The sequence below is a fragment of the Myotis nattereri genome (assembly GCF_964212035.1).
Source record: "Myotis nattereri genome assembly, chromosome: 14".
In the NCBI taxonomy this organism is placed as follows: domain Eukaryota; kingdom Metazoa; phylum Chordata; class Mammalia; order Chiroptera; family Vespertilionidae; genus Myotis; species Myotis nattereri.
The window spans coordinates 11,670,218-11,677,377 of record NC_138089.1 but is presented as its reverse complement, the minus strand read 5'-3'; the positions used below and the strand labels follow the sequence as shown (position 1 = coordinate 11,677,377).

Below are 7,160 nucleotides of genomic sequence, written 5' to 3'. Positions count from 1 at the left end.
CGCGACTCAGAGTCCTTACTGGGTATCACTGGGATTAATCATGTAAAACTAGCTGGTCACCTATTGAGCAGAGGAAACCTGTGTTCTGGCTGCAGCAAAGATGGTCTTCAGGTTTTTGGAGGAAATTGATATTTGATATTTTAAAAAAATTGTCTTCATGAAAAAACACACCCTAAATTCACGGTCTGGACTTGTTTTTAATTTTGAGGTATGTGTTTGAGGGGAATAACATAATCTTCTCAGGGCCTAGGACCTCAAAATGTCCTCACAAAATTACCTCTGAAATAAGCAGAAAAATCAGAGACAGAGACCAAACTGATGGTCTCCAGATGGGAGGGGGTTGGGGACAGGGTGAAAAAAGTGAAGGAACTAAGAAATACAAATTACCAGTCATAAAAATAGTCACAGGGATGTAAAATACAGCACAGGGAATATAGCCAATAACATTGTAATACTATGTGTGGTGTCAGATGAGTACCAGAATGATCAGGGTGATCACTTTGTAAGTTACATAATGTCTAATCATGGGGTGGTACACCTGAAACTAATATAACATTGTATGTCAATGGTAATTGAAAAATATTTTCTTAAAGGGAATTCTGAGCCATGCTACAACATGGATGTTATGCTCAGGGAAATAAGGTGAATAGTGTACGATTCCACTTACAGGAAGTGCCTAAAGCAATCACACTTACAGACACAAAGTAGAGTGGCAGCTGCCAGGGGGCGGGGTGGGGGACAGGATGGGGCGGGGGGGCGGGGGGGGGCAGAGGGGGGTGAGGGAGGGGAGGTGGGGTTGTTTAGGACACAGTTTCTGTTTTGTAAGAGGAAAGAGGTCCCACCATCTGGGGATGGCTGGTAGTAATGGTTGCACAACAATGTGAATGTCCTTAATGCCACCGAGCTGTGCACTTCAAAAACAGTTGAGATGTTAAATTTTGTTACGTGTATTTACCACAGTAAAAAACCTTAAAAAAAAGCTAGCAGCAAAACCCTGCAGGCTACCAGTGCAGTGGCCCACGCCAGACTGAAATGACAGGGCCGGACCTCTGCTGCCACCTGTTGGTGACAGGGAGAGCTTCCCAGGGCCACTGGCATGGAGGCGGGCTTTTATGGTGACCCAGGGCTGTTCCTGGCTATGGAAGCTCACCCAGAAGGAACTTCTTAGCAGCCAATTTACAACACGCTCCTCCAGGCGCTGGGCTTGCCCGACTCCTGGTCCTGCTCTGTTTCTTCCTCTAGGGCAGTGGTTCTCAACCTTCCTAATGCCGCGACCCTTTAATACAGGTCCTCATGTTGTGGTGACCCCCAATTCCATTGTTACAAATTGAACATAATTAAAGCATAGTGACTAATCACAAAAACAATATGTAATTATATATGTGTTTTCCGATGGTCTTAGGTGACCCCTGTGAAAGGGTCGTTCGACTCCCAAAGGGGTCGCGACCCACAGGTTGAGAACCGCTGCTCTAGTGCTTCTCTCCACCCACCACCCTAGGTTTTGCTCGCTATTCATGATTTTTGTATCCGCCCGCAGACGAAGGGAAATCAGCACGTGAGAGCAGAGGGAGGAACAGCATGTGTGGATGCTCTGGGAATGCGAGGCACTGGTGCTCAGGCAGTGACAGGACATGTCGCCATGGATAGGGACAGCCACAGTGGGAAACACGGTCAGAATTATTTCAAGAAAAGAATCGCAGTGTTTTACTTGCTTATTTTTCTCTTGTCTAAAATGGAAGCTCCAAAAGGCAGAGATTTCTGTAGGTTTTGTTCACTGCTGTGGCAGATACAGCTGCCCAATCTCCCCTCCTTCCTGTTAGTAACAGAAGCCCCACTGGGCAGTAGCTGGGTGTGCATTGCCAACTACAGAGTACACTTCCCAGCCTCTCTTGCAGCTACGTGAAGCTATGCATCTAGGCAATTGCCAATAAGTTGTGAATAAAAGTTAAAATGGCCGAAACCGGTTTGGCTCAGTGGATAGGGCGTCGGCTTGCGGACTGAAAGGTCCCAGGTTCGATTCCGGTCAAGGGCATGTACCTGGGTTGCGGGCACATCCCCAGTAGGAGATGTGCAGGAGGCAGCTAATCGATGTTTCTCTCTCATCGATGTTTCTGACTCTCTATCTCTCTCCCTTCCTCTCTGTAAAAAATCAATAAAATATATTTTTTTAAAAAAAAAAGTTAAAATGGTTGTCCCCTTCCTGCAGGCTAGAGACAGACACGGTGAGGATGAGCCTTGTGAGGATGATGCCTCAGAGAATGGCCCAGCCACAAAACAGGAGGAGCCTGAGTTCTTTCATGCCATGCAGACAGAGCCACCCACCAGGCCCCCGCCTGCCCATCTCTGCACAGCCAACGGAAGAGGGATAAATGCCCGTCTTATTTTGGGGTCTCCCTGGCATAGCCTCTGTTATGAAACGCATTGTCTTCCAAACTTTATATGTTGGAGCCCTAACTCCTAACGTGACTGTATTTGGAGCTAGGGCTTCTAAGAGGGTCATCAAGGTCAAATGAGGTCTTAAAGGTGGAGCCCTAATCCAAAAGGATGGGGGTCCTTATAAGAGGAAGAGACCAGATCTCTCTCTCTCTCTCTCTCTCTCTCTCTCTCTCTCTCTCTCTCTCTCTTTCTTGCTCTCGCTCTCTCTCCACACTGGGGAAAGCCCCTGTGGGGACATAGCAAGAACAAGAAGAGGGCTGTTTACAAGCCAGGAAGAGGAGCCTCACCAGAAACCAGCCCTAGTAGCACCTTGATCCTGCACTTCTAGCCTATGAGGAAATATATTTCTGTAACCTAAGCCACCCAATCTGTGGCATTTTGATATGGCAGCCCTAAAGGACAGCCTCTTGGTCTGTACCCTAATACATTGCTGAACCTCCAGTGTCCAGATCAGAGCTTGGAAATTAGCAGAGATGCAATAAATATTCTTTGGATCGATGAATAAGTGAGTAAAATAGCAAGACGGTATTTCATGTGCGCAGTGACATAAAAATGTAAAAGATTAATGGATTTCAGCAGATTGTATCTGTCCATTCACCCACCCAGTCACCTTCCCATCACCGTTTCTATCTGGAAGCAAAGGGGAACCTCATCTTGTCCTCATGCCAGTCAGCGCCTTCTCTCCCACAGCCCACCCTGCACTTAACCAGTCAGTGCTTGTTCATTCTACCACCGACATCACTGTAAATATAGAGCATTGCAATGGTCACAGCTCTAGCCCAGGCTCTGTGATCTCTTCTCACTTTGATAACTGCTTCCAAACCTTCACTCCTCCGTCTCTGTACCTGACCCTGGTGCAGAGACTTCTATTTGCCTCTTTCCAACCCATGTGCCTTCTTTCCTAGGAACAGACTCCTCGTTTCCTGCAGTGACCGTGCTCTCTGTGCAACTGCCCTATTTCCCCGTGCCCCGCAGCCCAGGGGCAGCGAGAGGGCGCAATCCAGGCCTACAGGTACAACCGGAATCTGTGGGTGAGGTTTCTGGAAATCCTCTTATGAAGAAGGACAGAGGTCTGGGACTAGGCCACCTCTTACACACCCACCGTTCCTTTTTCCTTGTTGCCTGGGATTTGGGAGCGACTGCTGGAGCTCTAGCAGCCACACTGAAATGTGTAAAATCGAGAAGTACACAGAGAAAGAAACTCCATCCCTGATGATTTTGTGGAACTGCCACACCCCAGGTTGCCTCTCTCCAGGTTTAATTGACACATCCGTGAAACACACCTTCCAGTGTATAAGCCGCTGCAGGCAGGCTCTGTGATTAGCAGCTGAACTCCGCTCCTAACTGGCCCCAAACCCATGCCTTCTCTGCCGTCAGCTTAACCTTGTCGATCAGGCCCATTCTGAGGGCTGCTCCTGGCTCAGAGGGGCTTCAGCAAACACCCAGTCCTGCAGGGCAGTGGGGAGGACTATCAACAGCCTCATTTCATAGGTGTAGAAACCAAGGCTCAAGATCATGCCGCCAGCAGATGTCAGGGGAGGGACGAGAAGCAAAGTTCAGATGGTGCTGGTGAATGACGGGGATGGGGCTGGGACTGTGGTGTGAGCTATGGGACTTGGAGACTTTACACTTGCATGTGCGTGCGTGCATACAAATGCTCACAACATGCACATATGTGTGTGCATAAAACACACACAATTGGAATCTAGTGTGGACACCTCCTGCTTTTGCCTGTCTTCATACCATCTGCCCTTCTCTGATAACAAAACTCTTCTGTTCTGGGAACTGTCCATGTTCCAACTGAAGCTGTCAATCACTGGACACATGACCCCAATGGGCATGTGGTCCCCGTCTCCACTGGACAATGTGAGGGCTCCAGAGGTGGCCTTGTGACTGACTCATCCAGTCAGAGCTCTTCAGGGACTGCCCCTTATTTGCTGTCTGTGACCAAGGGCCTATTTGCGTCTTGAAGACTCTGTCTCCTTCTCGATGTAATGACGAAAATTTATTACCTGTTCTCCTGTGTAGTCGTGGGGATGAGCTAAAACAATTTAATAAAGGGCCTGGTATATGGTGAATGTCCACTTACTATTAGACTTCTTTGGAAAGCTCTCATTTCTATAGACACCATTAGTCTGTAGTGTAGAAATTACTGTTACAAAAAATGGACAGGTAAGCTCCCAAATACCACTTAAATCTGGGTCATTAGTTCATCTGTTCTCTGTCACACAGATAAGAGGTTTATACCTCTGATTTTTGGAAGAATCACTTCCACTGATTTGAGTGATAAAAAGAGAAACTTGGGGACAGTCCCCATCCCTTATCTGTCTCTAAAATAGCAACTGTAATTGCTGAGATTAGGAACTGCATTTCTTCTCAATCTGGCAATCTTAAAAACTAGAGACATTTTCATCCCCACTTGAACGAGAGTCCAGAAACCACGTGGAACACAACTGTTTGGTCGTGGTCATGGTATTTATTCATAGCATATTTCTGCAATGTGTTAACAATGGAGAACAGCACAGATTCATACACTGAGTATACCCTCTCCTGGCGCGCTCTGGAGTTCCGGGGCTTGGAGAACACTGCCAGGTTTTTCTTCATCTCTTTGGTTTGTGGAAGTTCCAGGGTCTGCCAGGGGGTGTGGGCAATGACTTCCCTCCGGTCAGGCTGGAAGGCAGGAGGACCATGGCTTTGGCACTTCCTTTTGGAAAGATGTAGCAGAGTGGGGTGATGGACGATCAGAAAGATGGGGCACCTGGTACTCCACAGTTCATGTCTTGTCACAAATGCGATCACTGCAGCAGCCACGAACACTGGCAGGGTCTCGGGCTCACAGACGGGGGAGAAGGCATGTCGCCAGTGTTTTCATGCAAAAGGCAATGACTAAGCACCTGGGTCTGAACCCCCGGGTACGCTGGCGGTGCTGAAGGCCAGCCGTCCTATGTATGCATCCTCATCTTGCACCTGGTAAACTTGGACGTCATTTCAGAAAGTCTTAGCAAAATGCTGAGAGGACCTCTCTGTCTCAAGGTCCCTGGAATGACACTACTTGTGGGGCCCTCCGTTTCACGCAGAGGGACTGAGGCACCATGAACTGAAGCAAAACATATTCATAACAACAACAATAAAAAGAGCAGAGTACAACTCTCTTCCGAGAAAGACATGTCCGAAAACGGGTAAATAGCTGGCCTCATTCTAGCCAAGTGGTTCCGTCCATTGGACAATGTCCTTCGGTTCCTCCCTTATTAAATGTGTTTACATTTCTGAGTCTGAAGATCACTTAAATAATACAATAGTAGCACCAAGGCAGCAATTTTGTTCCCAGAGTTCACGTGAAACTGAATAGATACTTAACGTAATTCATAGCTGGTACAGTCTGTGACACCACTAAATTCCTTACGGGCTAATGATGCTTTCATAGAAATGGCAAATACTGCTGTAGCACCTTGATGATAGCTAGATTGTTTTAAAAAACAAGTTACAATTTTTTTAAAAAAAAATGAGCAATAAAAAGATTTACATATAGAAAGTAAACAATAGTGTACCGTGATAATGAAGGATCACTTTTGTCATAATACTACATATAATGTAGAGTACGTAAAATGCAGTGGTCTGACTGCAAGGAACAAAATATTGCAAAAGGCAGTCGTAATAGAATCATTTTACGTACAAAAATATTACATCACAATAAATAATTTCAAACATAAATATTAAACTTTACATCATTAGGACATTCCACAAATATACACACCCATATCCGGAGATGTGTGTGTGTATATAGGTTTATATATGCATATGTATATGTACACACACACACAAGCATACAGGTCCACACACACGCACATACACACGCACACGCACACGCACACACACATGCCCAGATTTTAGGTGGAGGTATTGCATTACTATCCTTCATCCATCCATCACGGCTTCCTCTTCAGGGCACCTGGAAACAGATGAGCCACCAAGAAAGGTCAATCTTCTGTCTCAAAGGTCACAAGTCAAGCGTAGGCAATGCATACATTTTTTCATGTAGAATGAACAATCACACGTTGTTCTCTTAGATTTTACAAGTAAAGGATGTTTGCTGTAAGAAACATGTAGATTTCAGGGAAGCATAAAGAATAACAAGTCACTAGCCGGAAATTCCCACCCGAGGTAACGCTCTTCTCATACTGGTATATTTCCTTCTAGGCTTTTTCCTATATGTACATGTAAATATTATGTAAAACACACGCAAACATTTATTTACCATATGTAAAATATATAAATACACATATAATGGGGATCTCTAGTGGATACTTGCTGACTTTGCTGCCTTCATCCCACCTCCCCATTTCTGATAACAAACCCCTTGTGCGTTGGGAACTATGTCTCTTCCAAATGAAGCTGTCAATCACCCGATTCTAGGTGGGTACATGATCTCCATTTCCTGGACATTGTGATTGGTTCAGAAGTTGCCATGTGACCCAACCAGAGCCAGAGTTCCTGTGCAGAATGGATGCTGGAGATGAGCATTTACTTGGGACCATGAGCTGTGAGGGTGGTGTGAGCCAAGAGCTGCCAGGGGCCATGGCGGGGGGAGATGACCCGCCTGAGAATGAAGCTGTTTAAGAGACAAGCACTGCTGACTGATGGAGAAAGAACGAGTCCGGATAACTCTGTTTGAGCCTCTGGATCCAGCCATGCCTGAAGCCAGCCCACTGCTTGAATGGCTGAGT

At 46.3% G+C, this 7,160-nt stretch overlaps 1 protein-coding gene across 1 annotated transcript in view; it reads right to left on the bottom strand.

The window, feature by feature from the left end:
• Positions 1-4,895: 4,895 nt before the first annotated feature.
• Positions 4,896-7,160, bottom strand: part of ADAMTS9 (ADAM metallopeptidase with thrombospondin type 1 motif 9) — a gene marked incomplete at its 5' end in the record, with an annotated part of 167,331 nt that continues 165,066 nt past the window's right edge. Inside the window, one exon of the mRNA XM_081106532.1 lies at positions 4,896-6,526. The remainder of the gene's footprint in view (positions 6,527-7,160) is intronic.